General features: G+C 41.9%; 1 protein-coding gene across 12 annotated transcripts in view; it reads left to right on the forward strand.

The window, feature by feature from the left end:
* ZMYM4 (zinc finger MYM-type containing 4) overlaps window positions 1–20,130 on the forward strand; it is a 1,242,519-nt gene that overhangs the window by 361,845 nt on the left and 860,544 nt on the right. For 2 of the 12 annotated variants that reach the window (XM_069223802.1, XM_069223809.1), the window contains exon 1: window positions 10,593–10,899. The exons of 8 other annotated variants lie outside the window; for them this stretch is intronic. The gene's annotated coding sequence lies outside the window, so the exon portion shown is untranslated. Of the gene's footprint in view, window positions 1–10,465; window positions 10,900–20,130 lie in introns of those variants that run through there. 2 more of the 12 variants (XM_069223803.1, XM_069223810.1) reach the window with 2 other exon arrangements.

The following is a 20,130-nucleotide window of genomic DNA, read 5'->3' on the forward strand; positions in this document are numbered from 1 at the left end:
AGATAAGTTTGACTGTTGGTGTCTTGAGTACTGTTGATTTTGTGTCTTGTTGAGCGGAAGAATTAAGTAACGTTCTAAGTCGGAATTCGATTTTTGTTTTTGTTGGGTCACGAAAGACCAGGCAATAAATAAAAATGCATTTAACTTCTGTCAGATTTGCTGTGCTTCAAAGAAAGTCACTAGCTATGTCTTTTTGCTAGTTATTTTTAATGGGGGAACTGGTGTTTATGAGCTCCTCTCAGTTTGCAGTTACAGAAAGAAAAGTAAAGTGAATTATGTGATAATCCTGTTTAGGTACATGAAGTGTGAAATGAAAGATGGAAAATGTCATTTTTCCTAGCACAAAACGAAACATTAATACCGGTAAATGACTTGTACACACTAAACAGTTAGGAGAGAAAAATGAAGCACATTTTTTCAAATCTGTGTGATGAAAACAAAGATTTTAGTAAGATCAGATAAAGTCATGACACTTTACTCGGTGATGCACAAATGATAAATATTGACTGAAACTCAATTTCAACACGTTATCATCTGTGTGCAATATGATTGTACCTATAAAACTTTATGAATGTGCAAAGTTAGTGGTCATTTCAATGGGAAATGTGCTGTCTGCAAATAACAGTATGCTACCATACAATGCGTTAGTTATATTGAAAAGCCACCCACTTCATGTCCATTAAAGCTAAGTGGGTTGCGAAAGTCTGTTGTAATAAATAGTAGTTCGTGGTTGTAAATAAAACGTTTATGAAGCACTGGTCTAAGGAATGTAAGTAAGGTAGCTTTCATTTGTTTCGTGAGATTTAGATTACAAATTGCAGAAGGCGGAGCTATCCTTAGTTTAGAAAGGGCAGTGCACAAATAAGGAGGGAATTGTTTCTTTTGTATCTCTAACTTCAGCTGAGAGATTTTGTTAAGCAGGAACTCATTAAATTAGTTACACCTTTTTTGTTGAGCCAGTGTCTTCCTGACTGGCCCAAGTACCAATAGAGAGCTGTTTATGAATTTAAAAGACACGTTATGAGAGTGGCCTCAAGTCCTAATCAGGTGGTAGTGAAATAATGTGTTTTTCATTTGATTAATTCTTTGTAATTGTTAATGTCTTTTTTAATTTACATTTGACATTGTCAATATAGTTTGGACACCGGGCAGTTCAATTTAACGTTGTTTAGTTTGTTAAATTTAATTTCAGTTGACAAACATGAAGCTGGTTTTCTATGTCCCTAACGTTGATTAGTTTGGAAGGGACAATTAATTCTATTGCTTGGGCTAGCTCAATGTACTTTTAGATAGGATAAGGCATCTTAACTAATACTACTGATCAGCATTTACTTTATTGCAATTCCATGTATGTATCCTCGTATAGTAGTTTTAAGTTGGGGAATATGGATAATAAAATAAACAAAGGAATGATGAAAACATATGCATGGTTTATTTATGACACTTTACATAATTGATCCATTAATTCCAAACAAAATCTAGGCTATATCTTTTATTATGGATTGCCTTCGTTAATTTTGGTTGAGGATCAAATAAGAAATAGGTCTACATAGTTCTATGTCTTTGACATCTTTAAGGCTATTTGGCCAGTAATTAAAATCACCATTGATGAGAAGTTTGGTAACCGGGGTTAGAAGGGAACAAACTGGGTCGCAATATGTTAGTGGAACGGTACTCGTATTGTCAGGAGGGTGAAATGTAAGGAGTATAGATAAGTTAAATGTAAAGAAGGGGCAAATAAGAAGGAGCAGTCCGTCTACTCTGGGAATGCATGGGATGGACTTCATAGAGACAAATTAGTGGGTCCCTCCTTATGACGGGTGCTACCAGCTACCTTTTTTCTCCTCTGACGTGTTCTATTTTTAAAGTAGCTTGCTCTTCTGGTTCCACTTCTAATATTTCTGGTGAATTAGACTCTGATAGGCAGATTGTTTTTTCACAACATAGTGTCAAATTTGTCTTTTAAGATTAAACCCCTCATTTCTATACTGTGTTTTACTAATGACCAGGAGTTCACATATGTGCATAAATGTTTGGTTAAATACTCTGGAGTCATGATTATCTTGTAAGAGAAGTTGATCTCAAAAGCTGCAGTTCCAAACTCACTAATACTTGCTCATGTCTCTCAGTTTGGTAGCTTAGTTTTTGAGGGGCTCACTCTTTGGGCATAATGGTTGGCCCAGGCATGGACTGGTGCAGATGGGCTTGCCTTTGATGCAACACCATTGTGCTAATTGTGTAGTCACAGATAAACCATTTAAATAAGGGAATAGTCCTCTTCACAAACTTTGAACATGGACCATTGAGCTGCCTATTAATGAATAACAACCCAAAATGGCCACTGTAGTTGGGGGGGAAAAACCCAACTGCAATTATACTAAATACTGAAACAGAAAGTGCTTTGTAGGTGTTTACAATATACCTGTAGAAACCCACTACAAATGTTATTTTTTTTAGAAAAAAAACAGCTGAACTTTTTTCATTTCTACAATGTTTAGAAACAAGCATTTACAATGCAATGGGTCTCGTATTAGCTCGGTTTAGAGCTATCAGCGTTGTAAATTTCTAACTGGATTTTTCTCGCCACATAACTTGAAAGTAAAAAGTAAAACAGTTGACATAAGTGAGCCAATTCAAAGCGTCATGGCCGCCAGGAGCATGAGCGTGAAGGAGAGACACAAAAAGAAAAAGACGTTCGCTCATAGTCAAACGTATAGCAGTCGTGCAATTATCCATGTAACAGGGGCAGTCTGCAAGGCGGTAACAAAACCGCCCCAAAGAGGGACTAATGTAAAACATTTACCGATGATAACAAAGGATTTTTACCAGGCAAGCGCACAAACGAGTGAAAGTGATGAACGTGCAGCTGGCGTGGTTAAAAGCCCACAATATTTACAACAGGTCAAAGGGCTTGTGTGCTCGACCAAAAAATGGGTGTGATATGATCAGGTTTGTCTACATCGACCACCGTTCAAACCACAAATTGAAGAAGTGCCATAAGTAGAGAGAAGGTAAAAGTAGACAAATCACTAAATTTAGCATTACCACCATCTGACTAGATTGTAGATAGCTGATCTGAAATAATGTAGAAGATGAGGAGATGTTTAATTTCCCTTCCCATAGGGAGTTGAAAGTTGCAGGTCTGAACCAGTTTGGCAAGGTGTGCCTAAAAGTTTAAAAAGGAATCCAGAATAAAAGTATAGAACCATGCACCAAGGCAAAATGTAGGGCAAGTGTGGTTATTTGGCAGCGCCATATTGACTAGCAGTCCAATCACATGCATTGAGACAACAAGCATTGGCAATGATAATTGGTCTCGCCTATGTGTGAGAACTGTTGGCTTTGTCAATAATTTCTAGCCTTGTTGTACAACAGCATGGCTTAAATTTAGAACGAAAAGTGCTATGATGTGGCCAGTGCGGACTGCAAGAGGCTCTGATCCGTTTTCTTTAGTATGGGATTATTCTTTGCCTTCACATAAAAAAAAGTTTAAAAGTCATACGTCCAAGCAGAAGTTTGCCGTTTTGGCCCTGCATCAAGCCAGCATCAAAATGGCTATGCAAAGCAGGAACCGCAGCTTACATTTGCATCTTTACAGCAGCTTGACGACCCTTGGCATGACTTTTGGGCAATTTGTTTTGGCAGGTCAGGAAGGACGAGCAACGAAGAGGGAGATGGGGGTGGATGGTGCAACAGGGGTGAGGGTTGAATCTGACAAGCAACAATGCAGGAGGAGGGTAGTGGCAGAGTAAGCAACAATGCTGGAGGGGGGAGGGGGAAAGTGATGAAAGTAAAAGTAAAAAAAATGTATCTCTGAAAACAGCGAGCAGTGTAAAGACACTGGGCAAGCAGTACTTGGACCATGCTCCACAGTGCTTGGATCATGCTCCTGGGAAAGGACAAACCCACAAAGAGGAAGTAAACCCATCACTTGCTGACCAAAGAGAAGCACGGAAATGAGTGACAATGAAGCCAACCAACGGTAAGCAATAAGCAGGCTGTAAGCCCCTTAACTAAACAAAATGTCTCTAAAATGATGGTTTATGTGCTGTCTCTGGAAAGACCTTAAGAATAGGGTGTGAGTCAGGGGAAGGGTGCTTGCCAAACTTACTAAAGGGCATAAAACAGTTGACGGAGACCCAAAACATTTGTGTCCTGTCCGAGGGGAAACCGCCTTTACCATGCAGGACTTTTGCATGCAGTCTTTAGCACACGGGTAAGTATTTGTACAAATACCATGCTGATAAGTTTTTCTTTTTTTTTTAAATAACATACCTTTAGTTTCGTTCTTTGTTTTAAATAACATACTTTTATGTTATTTAAAAGAGAGATTTTATGATTTAGGGGTGGGTAGAGGCAAAGGGAGGTGAATGTGTCTTAATAGTTTAGGGGTGGATAGAGATAAAGGAAAGTGATGGTGACTTGGGGGTTCAAGGATGGGTATAGGTAAGGGGAGGTGAAGGTGACTTGAGTCTTCAGGGATGGGTAGAGGTAAAGAGAGGTGAGGGTGCTTGAAGGCTCAGCAGTGGGTAGCGGTAAGGAGAGGTGATGATGACTTGAAGGCTCTGGGGTGATTAAAGGTAAAGATGATGAGGGGTTTGGGTTGGGTAAAGATAAAGGGAGGTGAGGGTGACTTGAGGGTTCAGGGTGAGTAGAAGTAGAGGGAGGTGAGGTTGACGAGTGTTCATAGCTTGCGAGAGATAAAGAGAGGTGAGGGTGACTTGAGGATTCAGCAGTGGATAGAGTTAAAGGGAGGTGAAGGTGACTTGAGGGTTCCGCGGTGGCAGGAGGTGAAGGGAGGTGAGCTGGGCTTGGGGGCTCATGGTCGGTAGAGGATATAGGTGGGTGTAGGAAGTTGGCTCTGTATGTGCTATTTCAAAGTAAGGAATAGCATGCACAGAGTCCAAGGGTTCCCCTTAGAGGTAAAATAGTGGTAAAAATAGATAATACTAATGCTCTATTTTGTGGTAGTGTGGTCGAGCAGTAGGCTTATCCAAGGAGTAGTGTTAAGCATTTGTTGTACATACACATAGACAATAAATGAGGTACACACACTCAGAGACAAATCCAGCCAATAGGTTTTGTTATAGAAAAATATCTTTTCTTAGTTTATTTTAAGAACCACAGGTTCAAATTTAACATGTAATATCTCATTCGAAAGGTATTGCAGGTAAGTACTTTAGGAACTTCAAATCATCAAAATTGCATGTATACTTTTCAAGTTATTCACAAATAGCTGTTTTAAAAGTGGACACAGTGCAATTTTCACAGTTCCTAGGGGAGGTAAGTATTTGTTAGGTTAACCAGGTAAGTAAGACACTTACAGGGCTTAGTTCTTGGTCCAAGGTAGCCCACCGTTGGGGGTTCAGAGCAACCCCAAAGTCACCACACCAGCAGCTCAGGGCCGGTCAGGTGCAGAGTTCAAAGTGGTGCCCAAAACGCATAGGCTAGAATGGAGAGAAGGGGGTGCCCCGGTTCCGGTCTGCTTGCAGGTAAGTACCCGCGTCTTCGGAGGGCAGACCAGGGGGGTTTTGTAGGGCACCGGGGGGGACACAAGCTTACACAGAAATTTCACCCTCAGCAGCGCGGGGGCGGCCGGGTGCAGTGTAGAAACAAGCGTCGGGTTTTCAATGTTAGTCTATGAGAGATCAAGGGATCTCTTTAGCGCTGCAGGCAGGCAAGGGGGGGCTTCCTCGGGGAAACCTCCACTTGGGCAAGGGAGAGGGACTCCTGGGGGTCACTTCTGCAGTGAAAGTCCGGTCCTTCAGGTCCTGGGGGCTGCGGGTGCAGGGTCTTTTCCAGGCGTCGGGACTTAGGTTTCAGAGAGTCGCGGTCAGGGGAAGCCTCGGGATTCCCTCTGCAGGCGGCGCTGTGGGGGCTCAGGGGGGACAGGTTTTGGTACTCACAGTCGTAGAGTAGTCCGGGGGTCCTCCCTGAGGTGTTGGTTCTCCACCAGCCGAGTCAGGGTCGCCGGGTGCAGTGTTGCAAGTCTCACGCTTCTTGCGGGGAGTTGCAGGGTTCTTTAAAGCTGCTTCTTGAAACAAAGTTGCAGTCTTTTTGGAGCAGGTCCGCTGTCATCGGGAGTTTCTTGTCGTCGTCGAAGCAGGGCAGTCCTCAGAGGATTCAGAGGTCGCTGGTCCCTTTGGAAGGCGTCGCTGGAGCAGAGTTCTTTGGAAGGCAGGAGACAGGCCGGTGAGTTTCTGGAGCCAAGGCAGTTGTTGTCTTCTGGTCTTCCTCTGCAGGGGTTTTCAGCTGGGCAGTCCTTCTTCTTGTTGTTGCAGGAATCTAATTTTCTAGGGTTCAGGGTAGCCCTTAAATACTAAATTTAAGGGCGTGTTTAGGTCTGGGGGGTTAGTAGCCAATGGCTACTAGCCCTGAGGGTGGGTACACCCTCTTTGTGCCTCCTCCCAAGGGGAGGGGGTCACAATCCTAACCCTATTGGGGGAATCCTCCATCTGCAAGATGGAGGATTTCTAAAAGTTAGAGTCACTTCAGCTCAGGACACCTTAGGGGCTGTCCTGACTGGCCAGTGACTCCTCCTTGTTGCTTTCTTTGTTCCCTCCAGCATTGCCGCCAAAAGTGGGGGCCGTGGCCGGAGGGGGCGGGCAACTCCACTAAGCTGGAGTGCCCTGCTGGGCTGTGACAAAGGGGTGAGCCTTTGAGGCTCACCGCCAGGTGTCACAGCTCCTGCCTGGGGGAGGTGTTAGCATCTCCACCCAGTGCAGGCTTTGTTACTGGCCTCAGAGTGACAAAGGCACTCTCCCCATGGGGCCAGCAACATGTCTCTAGTGTGGCAGGCTGCTGGAACCAGTCAGCCTACACAGATAGTTGGTTAAGTTTCAGGGGGCACCTCTAAGGTGCCCTCTGTGGTGTATTTTACAACAAAATGTACACTGGCATCAGTGTGCATTTATTGTGCTGAGAAGTTTGATACCAAACTTCCCAGTTTTCAGTGTAGCCATTATGGTGCTGTGGAGTTCGTGTAAAACAGACTCCCAGACCATATACTCTTATGGCTACCCTGCACTTACAATGTCTAAGGTTTTGTGTAGACACTGTAGGGGCACAGTGCTCATGCACTGGTACCCTCACCTATGGTATAGTGCACCCTGCCTTAGGGCTGTAAGGCCTGCTAGAGGGGTGTCTTACCTATACTGCATAGGCAGTGAGAGGCTGGCATGGCACCCTGAGGGGAGTGCCATGTCGACTTACTCATTTTGTTCTCACTAGCACACACAGGCTTGTAAGCAGTGTGTCTGTGCTGAGTGAGGGGTCTCTAGGGTGGCATAAGACATGCTGCAGCCCTTAGAGACCTTTCTTGGCATCAGGGCCCTTGGTACTAGAAGTACCAGTTACAAGGGACTTATCTGAATGCCAGGGTGTGCCAATTGTGGATACAATGGTACATTTTAGGTGAAGGAACACTGGTGCTGGGGCCTGGTTAGCAGGGTCCCAGCACACTTCTCAGTCAAGTCAGCATCAGTATCAGGCAAAAAGTGGGGGGTAACTGCAACAGGGAGCCATTTCTTTACAGTGGGTGAGGCCGACTTAAGGACTCAGGGGTGGGTAGAAGTAAAGGGACGTTTTTAGTTTTTATTAATTACCCATAATGTCCCTTAATATAAGTTGTAGTTATTGTAAAGATGATGAGTAGTTCATAATAATATATGTTTTATTTTTTCATAACTTGTGTGCAATTTGTTTGGATCTGGTTCATTTACTTATGATTGGTCTTTGGCACAGATTGGTTAAGAGGTTCCAAAGTTATTTAAAAAAAACGCTTTTGAAGTGCGTGCTTACGAAATCACCTTGATCATTTTTACTCTGTTGTGCAGCAAAACTACTGTACAGAATTGCACTGTACTTCGCATAAGGAGCTTGTGTCAGAGTACTTTTTTTGTGGTGTGGCGTTTTAGATGTTTGCAAATAATTTACTGACAATCCTTGCTGGAAACGGTTAGTATTTTCATACATGTTCCATTGAGTTAGCAAACTAGTTCCTTATTTTTTGATCTGAGGAAAACATTTTAAATGATTGGCTGAGAAGAATTCCATATACAACTGACATTTCTAGTTTGCATACTAATCCACATGTTTAATGTACAAAAATTAGATTTTTCTCTTCAATGTGAGTATAACCCAAGTGGGGTGAAGCTGGACACAGATTGACCTCCAAGTGGTGAAGACACTCTTTAGACAGGGGTCACATGCACACAAGTGGCGCCACGCTGTTCAAGAGTATCTCATTCACTTAGATGTCCGCGTCGTACTGGATTATGGTCAGAATGTTCAACAAATGTGGAAAACGGATATCAGTGATGTTCTTATTCATGTAATTTATGTTGGTGTTTGTGATATCAGGTATGATTTATCTAAGGAACTAGATATTATTCATCTTTTGGTAACACTTGCACTGTAAACTGGACGAAAGGGAATTTCCTGAAGATGGGTAAGATAAGGAAGCACTGTGAATGAGAGCTAAAACCTAAAAAAAATAATCTATGAAATCGTCCAGTTAAGGTAAATTACTCAATCATAATACCCCCAAAGTAGAGTTCATGAACTAGCAAATAACTTTTCAAATTATATCATTGATAAATCTCTTGAAGAGCATAATATTACTTGTTTGGCATGTGATCCCTGCCTGAAGTACTAAACAATAAAAATGGGGTTATGGATATTTTCTATACACAATTTGATGAACCCTGTAAAGGAGTATCATACCTTGAAACACATGTTGGCTGTTTGATCTCAGTAAAGATTGATTTACTAAAGAACCATGATTTGGCTCTAATTGGCTTTAATTGTACTATAAGGAAAATAGTTCATTGCTATTTGCAAAGTGCGGCGAATGCGGAGTTTCTTATATACCTCCGGGTAGGTTGACGAAAACCCTATCTGAAGGAGTGTGTCTTCCCCCTTCGGCGGTCAGTCTGTGTCCAGGTTGACCCCACTTGGGTTACCCCCCTCCCCGATTGGAACTGCCCTCCCTTTCAAGCGACTACATATGGTATTCTTCATGGTTTGGACTTAGTGTCCCTGTTTCTTTGTTTAATGTTTTGTGTAATCTGCTTCTCAAATTGATATGGCCATATTGAAACTAATTGCACATAGATATCATTATGCTTTTGGTCACGCTTGCACTGTAAGGTGTCCACAAGAGTGTTTTATTTATAGCATTCTCACTGGAAACCAATTACTGGATGTGTGATGTGTATTTCAAAAGAATCCAAACATGCTTGAAAGAAATAATGTGAGCTCCCTCTTCATTACGGCCGTCCCACAACTGACCCGAAGACATGAGGAGTATCTGTGCAGTTCTGGTGACACATTTGAGAACCTGAACATCATCTTGAATGTGGAACTGGTACTGTACCCGAAATATCTGACTGTGTATTAAAATGCTTTAACCTCCTCTTTGAGACATTTGGGAAAATATTTCCTTGGTTAACTTTCTCTTATTTTGTCCAGCCAGTTTTAACCTCGGTCCTGTTTCCAGTAGGCAGTGTAGAAAGTGCCGATTTTGGGAGTCCCTCCTACAACGATCAGAGACACCACACGGAGCAGCATTGTTGATGCATTACATGTACTACAAGTGCGTGTGCCATTCATTCGACCACTCCTTTTGTTTCTTTCATAAGAAAGGGCTCGTTAATTTTAGGGGATCTGTATATGGTCCATTGAGCTACTTATACACATGACTGGGTTCATACAACTACTCTGGCTATGCCAAACCTCTGGAACACTTCATTCAGAATAACTTCGCCGGTTGTCGCCTCGAAATGCATTTAAGTCCGGCGGTCAAGTCTTCTCTGTACTGGGCATCGCGTACTGGAATGGCATCCGCACTCAGACGAAAAAGATGGGTGACCATGGAGCTTCTTGGGAGACACTGAAACTCGTTTATACCTAGAATTCTAATAAGCATGGATAAATCTGTGCATTAACTCACCTAAACAGGATTAGCATATCTTCGGGTCTGTTTCGATATTTTCTTACTTTGGAGCCTTGGGTGGAAAACCTGGAAGTTAATAGCACCATGTGCACTAATTTAGGGCAACTTTAGAATGGTTATCATTGACTAGAGATGTTGAATTGACTATTTTTACCACTGTGGGTTTTGTCTTAATTTTGGGGGTAAGGCTTGTTTATGTTTGGCAAGGTACCGCTGAAATAAAAACAACATGTGCTATTTTAGTGTACTAGTTATTTTAATGGCCATTGTGAAGTAAAGAAAGTTGTTTGAAATCAGCTCCTTGTGGGAGTCAGAAATTGACATTTGCATGGTTTCTGGTTTTTAATTGTTTTGAAATCTTGATACAGTGCATGGAAAACAAGTATAGGCCAGAAATGCTACTGCAATGCCACCAGGTGTCAGCCCCACTTTCACAGGCCCCGTGACGTCTCATTACTCCGCCCACGGCCGCCATTTTTCGATCCGCCCTCTTTCACAGTCTTGGACTGCGCAAGCGCCTGGGCAACGGAAACATGCCAGGAGCGCATGCGTGTCGGACTCGAGGCCCTCTACACGATACCCTCACCCACCCCCATTGGAAATGGCACCTCCCATCTGGGCATGCGCGCGAGGCTCTGCCGTTGAGGCCCTCGCGCCATTGAGGAGGAGGAAACGCGGGGGGGCGGTGCCTCGCGACAAAAAAAGCCCTCCCTGCTTTCTGGCGGCGGCTAATAGTGGCGTCACCGGCCGACCGGCACCCCTCTTCCGCATACTATACATGTGTGTTCTCTTATATTACCCCTGCCCAGTAGAGCGTGAGTGAACGCGCGCACCCCCCTGCGGTCAGAGTGGATTCGGCCAAGAGGGCTCTGACGGTGTGTTGACCAACCGAGAGTGTCCGAGGGGCCAACATGGCGGATTTACGGAAGGAGGCAGCAGTTGGGGTATGTGTGTTTAAGACCACCACCAAACCCCTGCTGCTTAGTACCGCCTCGATTTACCTGGCTGGATTTACTGCCATGTCCATGGCGGGAAGAGCGAGTGGGCCATACGTTATCCTTGTGTATTTAAGGAATGAGTGGGATACGTTTCCCGATGGGAGCGAAGCTGGTAGTATGCAGCAGACAATGAATTGGGAACTCTTAGACACGAGAGAGCTCTGGGCCTGCGACCTCCCCTGTGTCTAGGCCCTTCTCTGGTGCCCTGTGAAAGAGGGGTGATTGTTGGACTTGGAGTTTCTTGTGGAGTCTGGGGCACGTTGGTGTTATTGCCAAGGGTTAAAAATCAGCGAGGAACGCTTTGTGGGTGGAGGCTGAGTTGGGTTGGATCACAAACTGTACCGATTTGGTCATCACAGTGGAAATGGAGCAAGGTGCCACTGGGATTTGGTTACATTTCAAATAGGGAGGCGAAAAAAAAGGTATCGCTGAATATGTCCTGTAAAGATGCTTAGTCAGAACGATGTGGATTGTTTTATCTTTTGGGGCGTTTTTTATTTTAAAGAAAACGTATGGTTGATTTTAGACAGTTGAGGTCGATGCATCTGAAGCTTTTGATAACATGTAGAAAGTGAAGATCTCAAACTCTTATATTATGACAATTACATTTTTTCTGGCCAGATTTTCTTGCATTATGGTGCTTCGTCTTTGCATGTAGGTAAGTGTGCATGTTTGCAAACAGGGTAGAATGCGAGTATTTAAAGTCAAGTCTACTTGTACCACACCTACATTGGGACGACTTCAGCTCTTGATTTAAAGTTCAGCGGAAGGAAGTTGAATGTTGCTATTGGGTTTTGTGGTGACCATTCTTGAGCCCCCATGGTCCTCATTATGAGAGATGCATGATGGTTTAGTCTCTTGGGCCCAGTGTCAGTTCTATTGCAAGCTTAGTGACTTCCTTTTCTTATTGGTGTTGCACTTTCCCATGGTTTTGTTTACCTCTGGCAATACATTTTGGGTTTCCCAGATTGTCCTTTGTATGCAGTTGCACAATTATTACCATTAAAATGTGTCAATCATGACTATGTATTTGTATTTCCATTCTTTTTAACTCTGGGCATTGTAGGTTGTGCAGTGTTGCACTGAAAGTTGTCATTAAAGTAAAGACGAGTCGCACTCAATTACTTCACTGTAAACATAAGCGTTCACCCGATGTGACCTATTCTATGGCTAACACATGTTTATATTTTATGCCCATGAGTCTAGCCTTAACCATGTTTATTTTGTTGACACCAAGTCTTGATAGGCTCCTTGCCTTTAACACTCCGGAATATGGATTCCCCTTCAATGCTGGCGTTCATTTATGGCCCTCTTTAACTGCTACAGGTTAAGAGCTGCTATGCTAACAATGCAATTTTTTGTGCTGCCCACGTGGGGACAGCATCTGAGTTTGAAGGCTTCAGAGAAATAGCTTCAAGATTTCTTTAGTCGTCTTTTAATTTTGCTCTCGTGTACACAGATTTCCATCCAGATTGTGAGACCCGCATCTTTAAGAACATTTGTACCTTTTGGAAGACAAAATTACAATTAAAAGTTGGAATGTTTCATGCTAAATTATCTTGGAGGTCGCCCTCTTTATTTTTGCGTTGACGTGAAAATTGCTGTATCCCATGGTGAGCGTGTGCTTGATATGCCCATGTTCTAACTGATGCAATTGGAATGCACCTCGTGCCGCTTTCATTTTAATTAGTGACTGCAAATGAGCACCTTATACATAGTGCCCCCAGCTCGGATCCTTCTTTCTCGAGGTCTGTAACAATTGCTCCGTCATGTAAACACTTGAAATACATTACAGGGTAACAGTGTCAAATTTCAAATACACAGCATTTATAATTGAGCTTTATTGTTTTTGTTGGTGAACGCGTGGTAGATATGTATATGTTCCTATTTCTAGACCGCTAGTTTGTCCTTTAGCAAGGATCGCTTAATTGGGGGCATGCCCCCAGAAAGATAGTGGCTTGGGAAGTCAGGGGAAAACTGTTGGTTCCCGCATAGTGCTCCAAAAAATACTACTTCAGCTTTTTTCAGAATTGTAGCAGAGCTGGGACCACACGATCTGTGCTTGTGTATGGATGTGCTGTATGTGGTTGACTTTGTATTATTGCAAGGCGGTATTGGTTGGCTTAATGCTGACTTGAAATGTGATGCAAACAGCAGTCTGCCGAAAATATAATATACAATTCCCTGTACAAATTTAGATTTGGTAAATTCCCTATTGCAGCTGTTGGACTGGTAGCAGGGCAAAATATCAATACAGTATCTGTATTGCATATAATGCATGGTATTTTATTGCCAATGAGAAGTGATTAGTTAAATAGTGGGAGGCAGTTGGACTGTCATCTGACGTGGTCCATTCGTAGGTCATGCGTTTTTGTTCGTTTTACACCGTTGTGAGCACTAGGAAGGTTTGTACTCCAATCTAGGTGTCCCAGAAAAGCATAAGGCCTAAGTCTCAAGTGGTTGATTTTTGTCTTAATTTTTTTCATATTGTTTTTTACATGCTACCGTAGAAACGTGTCAAAATATCAGTTTGGTAGCCTCATACTATCTTTTAAAGTGTCATAGTTTATAATGGAATGTTAAATGTGGCTTCCGGCTTCATCTTGACCCAGGGATAACTGTTTCTGTGGCGGAGACGTATTGATATTGCAAATTTTTTTAGAAGCCACATTTTTGCTCCGACAGTATTTTCGAAACATTTGGATGCATTGTGTAGATTTTGGTTGGATCCCTTATGGCCTGTGTAAGGAACTAGTGTTGTGTGGTATTTGTTTGTGTGATATGTTCATTTTAGATAGCAAACTAGCCAGTCTTCCCATTCTTAGGATAGTAGAACATGTTTTAAGAGCTTAACTGGCAATTGCAGTGCTTGTTCTATCAAAATAGAGTTCGGACAGTTTGGATGGCACGTGACCCGGATTCCTCTTGCTGAGTAACACTTATATTTTTGTACTGTTTATGCACAGTTTACACAAGATGGTCCTTTATGGGTTAGGTTGCGTGGGATTTCTTAGTCACGTCGTCATTTTTTGGGCATGCTACATTTTACATATCACCTTTTGTCGTTTCAAAGATGTAGTTATTGATGTTGTCCCAGTGCATACCAGTAGAAATTCGTGTACACTCTGATGGGTGCAGCAGAATAATTTACGTTTGAATCCTATGAATTAAAACAAGAAAAACTTTTGTGTTAATGTTGATTGTATCTTCAAGTGGCATAGACCACACTATAATGGAATTTCCTTCACTCACGTCTCAAACTCGCTAGAAAATATTATGATGTTTCCAATCTCTCTAGCCCATGTCTCAGAACTCTGAACAATTTGTTTTGTAACGCATTGCTTTTATATTGGTTACGCTTCAACTTGTATTGCAAAGTTTTTCATTACACTGTCCTGCAAACTCTGCTGGTTGCTAATAGATATTATTTTACAACCACTTCGTCCGAGATAGTGATAAAATATATATTTTGTTGGCTCTAAGACTATATACGACCCACAGAGACTTGCCAATATTCTGTTGGCACACTGTTGCATATTCTGAGAAGAGTTGAGGCAACATAGGAACCTATTATTTTATTGTAGTTAGGTCCTCTTAGGATGACTGTATTTTGTTTGCTGACTGAAACTTAGTGTGTCTGTCTATTATATATATTTACTTCATGACGTTATGCCTGATGGTTGCTTTGTGGTAAAGCCTATGGTGAGTACTGTGGGTCTGAGCTGGTTATGGTGAATAACCCATGATGAAAGTCCAGTGGGAAAAACTTGACTGGTGCCATAAGTGTGTTCGGTTTATTATGAAATGTTATGACAAAGGCAGTAAGGCTGAGTTGTCTTGAAAAGTATGCAATAAACCTAAAAGAACTTTAAGATTGGATTATTATTATAATTATGTGTGATTACTGTAGTACGCAAGAATTTTGGTATTGATTACCCCGCTTACAAACCGTTGGGATAGATTTGCGCTGATGCATCATAGGCATGTATAGGTGTTGAACGCTTTAAAATGTTTGCATTGAAAAGTGACTGTGCATTTGACAGTTGACATCTTGTGACCATTATGTTCCACACATTTTTTTAGGCTCTGCAAAAGAGGTTTGCAACAGAGCAAAGAGTCTACATACTAAGTATTGTAAGCAGCCTCGAGTTATTAGACAGATTCATCTCAGTATGACAATTTCTACTTAACATAAGATTGTGCACACCAGTTATTAAGCTATGCACATGTGCTTGTTTTGGTTCAGGAGATGGGCTATTTATAAAATTGACACCACTGTATGAAGTCTGCAGGTGGTGCAGTTAGCACCTTCAGATGTTGCTTATTTTAAGCTAATTGTGTCTTTTTTGCCAAGTGTTGTATGGTGTACACTGTTATTTGTAGTACTCTGTAGTCTGTTTTGCATGAGCTTTGTTGTCTGCAAACCGTGTTGTACAGAGTAAACTCTCTTAATAGAGTAATACTGTTTACAGTACCCACCTCTACTCATATCAACTTAATTTCTCAATGTTGGTGCGGTGACTGCCAGTGGTTTGATACAGATAAAAGTTATCCGTAGTGGGGCATTTGTTTTGAAACAGACGTTCAGTATTTCCTTTAAACAGTTGTATACAGATTGATCTCAGTGTGCATTAAGGGTTTCCCATAGCTATTGTTGATTGTTAATGTGAACTGCGCTACCTGTGAAGCGTATGGTTTCGTGTCAGTGTAGCATGTACTTTATGGTTTTTACAGCAAATTTAGTTGTTTCTGTGATGGCAATGATGCTTTATATTCTTCTGAGCTATTTTGACTTGCTTTCAGAACTCAATTGCTATGCATTTTTAAAGCAAAAAGAACAGATGATGGATGAAATGCTGAACATTGCAAACATTCAACCCCAGTCACATAGATTTGGGTTTTATCCATTTTTTTTTGTCCACCACGTCACACCAGTTCATACTCAGCCATATGCAAATCCGTCTTGAGCCTATTCCCCATTGGAACAGTCCAGCCTGAACTGCCAGGGTGCTTGTTTCCAGTCCAGGGAGGACCTGGCCTTGGCCGTTCGGGCTGGATCAAGACTGATTTACTTCTGGCTGGGTCCAAACTAAGGTGGCATGGTTGGCAAAAAACAATGGATTAAACCCAGGTCTTTGTGACTGGTGGTGAATGTATTGTTCAGCACACCCTTACTATTTGTTATTGAACAACAAACATGAATGATTTTATTTGACATGCAAATATTTCACCAATCCTATCCTTGCTACATTTGATAATTGAACTAGTTTGTGGAGAAGGAATACAATATTGCACTTAGTGGGAGACAACACCGCATTCTGCTCATGCAGGGAATCATTTTTTATGACTTGTGTCTTAAAACTCTGGTATATTCTCTGCATCAATTTTAGGCTTTCTCCTGCAGCTGTTCTTGGTGAATAAACAATACCCAACATAATTGTGAGTTTTGTTAAATGGCACGTTCAGTTTCAAGATTTCAGAATGTAAAAACTAATGCAGAGTTTAGATTTTTTGTGTGGACTTTGCCTTTGTCTCATTACTGCTCTTCTGACAACGATCATGCTAACATAAACTGCCATAAACTGTGGAAAAATAGGAGTTATTCTTTGTTGCTGTATATTAAAATATGTTTACTGCTGTTTGTGTTGTTAAAATTCACCTAAATCCGTCCATGGCACCTTTTTTTTTTTTTTCTTCTTCACCTAGTTATTAACCAGTTAAGTGACAGTCAATTTTTTCATCATAAGTGTTGCGAGCTGTTGAATTCTGCTTTGCAGCATTCCTCGTGAACCTTTGTGCATTTGTGATAGAAACTTTTAATTGTCTGGTAGGCGAAACGTGTTGCAGACTATACTATAAATTTACAATTGGCTATGGTCCAACTGATTTGTTACCCCTCTTATTTGCTTGCTTTTTATTAAATAGCTTTCCTTGTCCATCTGAGGTTTGTCCCTACCTTCTGTTCTTCCTCTGGAGTGCAGCCTCTTTACCATCTTTTTGATTGGATGACTTTTACCCTTCCACTGCTCATATCTTAGGTTACTGCTTTCTTTTTTTAGACGTCCATAGGTGCATTTGTTCTCCAGCTCTATTCCTTGTGTAATGCTTCCCTCCTCCAAATATCTACCCAGCACTCTTTGTAACTCCCTCACACTACCGTCCCCACCCCAAGAGCTCACCCATTGCTTTCCTCATCCTTACCTTGTTTTTTTGTGTTTTTAAAAAGAAAAAAAAATGGCCTCAACGGCTCACCTTAAATTGCCTCCCTTTGCTCCCTTGCCCTACGTCCACTCATAGAATCCCCTCCTTGCGCCCTATCTCCGCTGTTTCCAACCAACGGTCTTTTTTATTTTAATTAAAAAATAGTAGTGACTCATGCACATGCCTATGGTTTTGTGACCAAGCAAAAAAGGTATGCTTTCTCTGTTAATGAGAGGCAGTAGTGAAACACAGTCGTGGAGGTATGTTTATTTAAATTAAGTTTGAGAGATACTAAGAGGTCGTCTTCAAAGTATGCTCTGCCAGTCGTAGCTGGTGCAGTTTTTTATATACTGTTTGAACTACATTGGCATACATTGAAGTAGCTGAGGAAGGCATGTGCACATAGTTGGTTTCGTAAGTTAAGCTATATGCATACAAGATTCTTGTCAAAGCATGAATACATTCTTGTAGATACTAGAAATCATTGTGCCATCAGCGAGTATCTCGCTGATGGCACAAGGATTTCTAGTATCTACAAATAAGACACCATCTACAAACAGGACTTGAGACTCCATTCAACTTTGCATCCCAGCAACATACTACAAGGGATACCTATCCCTGCCATACTATTGGACTATACTTTCTGTGTGCTGTGGCCATTTTGTCCAACAGTGTTGTATGCCTTGAGCATATATTCCTTTTTGTCTAAATTAAAATAAATTATGTTCTCAAAAGCTATGTTGTAATCTGTGAGCACCCTCACAACTGCTTATGCTAGCATCTCGTGATTGCACTGCGAGAGGAACACTGTCTGCTAGCTGGACGTGGATTTGACGGCCACCATGTGAGGAGACCACTGCAAATAAAACATTTAATGTGAATTTGTCCTTTTACATCTGGTGTTGAGTCAAATACAACACTGATCTTTTATTCTTGCAGTTTTTTTTTTCCAGATCATCCTTAGCTTCTCTATATCTCTCTGGGAGATGACTCTCTTGAAGCTGGTGGCTTCCAGGTATCGTGCCACCATACCGTACTCGCTTGCGGAGATACTTGCTCAACACAGGGTGATTAGTTTTTCTCAGTGTTTTTAAATAAATAAAAAAAAACTCAAACCTGCACTTTAACAAATCACGATAATGCAGATCATATCACACGTTAAAATTGATAAAGCAATGCACAAATAGCCTTTTCACACAAATGTTATTAAAATCAAACTACATCCCAGAGAGGCGATGTTTCAGGACCCTGTCCGGATGCAAGCCTAAACAAGGCCATCAAATACTTCCAGGAGCAGCAGAGTGTATTCGATGTGTAGTGTTTGTGTACCTAAAATAAAAGGTGCAAAGGCTCTCGGTTTGGTGGAATAGTTACCACCCTAGTAGCCCACCATCACCGTAAAGTGCTTGTGAAGGTGAAATATAAACTGCTGGGATAGGGGTCTAATGGAATATTTACCACCCTGGCAACCTGCTACAAGAGCAGTGCCCCACGTGAAATTTCCTGCTTGTACCCACTAAGTTTCTCTAGTGCTCGCCATAAGGATGATAACAGCTCTTCCTTCCCCTCCCCTCAATGGGGCCCATCACTACTGCATTCTATGACCCTAGGTTAAGGCACAGAGGCACAGTATTCCCCTTGTGGAACCCATTGTCACTTATTTCTAGGACCCCGGTTTGAGACATGCAGACATTGACATTTTCAAAGATCTTCTCAACAAAGATTTGTACCAACCGGATATTGAGCATAATGATCCTAGGGTCCAATGGTTTGATTACTACTGATCTGCATGATCTGATTCCCCCAGCACCCTAAAATCCTTCCTCAGCAAGAACCTCCGCTGTTCACCTATGGCTGGGCAGATACAGAGGACATGCAGAACTATCTCATTCAACGAATGACACAAGCAACATTGCAGATCTCCACTAGAATCGCTTTCTTGCCATTTGGGTGTGAAGTCTAGAATAGGCACTTCTCCCAGTCTTAATCTTAAAACCGTCTGCTTGACCTTCAGGGAGTATGCTGCTTCCAGGGTCTGTTTTTCTCAGTGAAATGTTCTGTACTGTGCAGACATTGACCCACTCACTTATTGTTTCTTGGTTTGTGGTAAAGACAGCTGTACACTTTGTGAAAATAGAGTTCAGTCATCTGAAGGGTGCATTTTGGTGAAGAGTGAGGGCTGATGCATCTGCTCAGCACTTCGTGTTTTTGCACATGCATATCCATGGTGTGCTTTTGGACATTGTCCACTGCCACAGTGCAAAACAGCACTCCACCGGCAGCCTGCTACACGTCACTGTACTCTATCTGTCTGGTGCTGCTGTTTGAGTAGCCAGATGTGATTGATTCTTCGCAGCCTTCAAAGGCTGCATAAACTCCTCCATCCCGCTTTTGGTATGACAGCTTGTTGTTCCCTAGGAAGCTTGAAGATCTTACAGAGAAATGGCCTGCTTGTCAGCCTACTATGCAAGAATGAGTAATCTTCGAGGGTTTTTGCGCAGTCCTTTTGACTCACCTGCAAATATATTTGGTATTATTTTATGTAATCCAAAGAAAAATTGCCACTGCAGTTGTTGAACATAAAGTTAAGAGAATTTTTGGAAGCAGTGATTTTAAAACAATGCACTAATTTCTGTTCTGAAGCGCTTGTAAACAAAAAACAAAACAAAAAAAAGGAAAGTACTTTGAAATGGAAAACCGCAGCCCTCAAACGGAGTTGAGCAAATGCAGTGTAGAACAGCTCATCAGTTGCAAAGAAAGGAAAACTTGAAACTTTTTGAAGCAAAGCTGCATGCATAGTGTTTAAATACATACAGGAAGGCAGAAATCCTATGCAGAGAGAGAGCACACTTTTTTTTTTTTTGGTCCCTCTAGGTATGTTTGAGTTGTCTTTTGGGTGGGGTGGTGACTGGACTGTGAAAAAAGAGACAAACCCCACAAGACAAAGGGACAAGGTTTAAACAACCAAACTATGTA

This window comes from Pleurodeles waltl, chromosome 3_1 (assembly GCF_031143425.1).
Source record: "Pleurodeles waltl isolate 20211129_DDA chromosome 3_1, aPleWal1.hap1.20221129, whole genome shotgun sequence".
NCBI lineage: Eukaryota > Metazoa > Chordata > Amphibia > Caudata > Salamandridae > Pleurodeles > Pleurodeles waltl.